The following is a 1,300-nucleotide window of genomic DNA, read 5'->3' on the forward strand; positions in this document are numbered from 1 at the left end:
ATTAAAAGTATTAATTTTAGCATGGTTAGGAGCTCTACCCCCAATTTTTTCAGTAGGAGAAGCAATGCAGTTAAAGTCTCCCCCTACAATCCAGGGGGAGTCCATTAGCTGGCTGATATTCAACAAGCAACTCCAAAGCTCCTTTCTATCTTCCTCAGTACAACCTGCATAAATGAAAGTAGCATATCCCAAATGTCCATTTATATTGAACTTGAAATGGACAAATTGTTGATGATTACCATCTGATTTCCTTTCTACATAAAATCCAAATTTTATTATTGGTATTGGCAAAATTAATGAAACCAGGAAACTTCTTGATAAGCTTTTGATGGTTCTTGTGAACCATAGGCTCAAGAATCACAATGCACCAAAGTTTATATTTATAATTTAAATGTAAAACACTTTTAAGAGAAAGGGGATTGGCTATTCCTTTAATGTTCCAGCAAAGGATATTAATCATTTGATGGATGGGTTTGGAGGGATGGCTGTGATCTTGATCTGGTTCTGCCTCTGTGATGGTGGGGAGAACCAATCTTAGTTCTGGCTTTACTCTCTACCTGCTTTAAGCTTCTCTGATGTAGTTTTTGTACTTCAGTTACTTGTTTTCTTTTCCTTCTAGCTGTTTGGACCTACCAATCATCTTCAATAGCCTGTTGAATGTCAGCAATAACATGTTCCTCAGGAGCCTTGCCATGAATGTCTATCTGTCATTCCTTATGAGGGGAAGGGGAAGGAGTGATTATAGTAATTTCATGGATTTCCTTTCTAACTATATTGATTGGAGAAGTCTTGATTGGAGAAGTCCTGGGGGAATCTTCTGATGGCTCACCTAAAGGATCCTGTGATGAAGAGTTTACATTAATGGTTGGGAGTGTTTCCTCAATCTATAACAATCATTTGGGTGGTATCTTTCTTGTTATGTAGATGTGTTTCTTTAGCAATGTTTTCCATGGCTTTCAATGAGGTTTTTTTTGTTTCCCTATGATCCCTGCCAACATTTCTTTTAGTTGGTGGATGTAATCTGTAACACTTTTCCACTGTGTGGTCAAACATTTTGCAATGTTGGCAATAGTAGGGTTTTTGTTCAGGGACAATGTCCTGCCAAAATCCTTCAATATCTGAGCCAATCCAGATTCATTTCAATTCAGGGAGGGTGATGTCTCTCTCCACTTGTATTCTAGGCAGTGTTGGCCTGACTTTGTTATAAGTTGGGGCATCCACTTTCAAAGGTGTGGGATATTATCATTAAAAGTATTCATTTTAGCATGGTTAGGAGATCTACCCCCAATTTTTTCAGCAG

Source organism: Phalaenopsis equestris, unplaced genomic scaffold (assembly GCF_001263595.1).
Source record: "Phalaenopsis equestris unplaced genomic scaffold, ASM126359v1 Scaffold232737, whole genome shotgun sequence".
In the NCBI taxonomy this organism is placed as follows: Eukaryota; Viridiplantae; Streptophyta; class Magnoliopsida; order Asparagales; family Orchidaceae; genus Phalaenopsis; species Phalaenopsis equestris.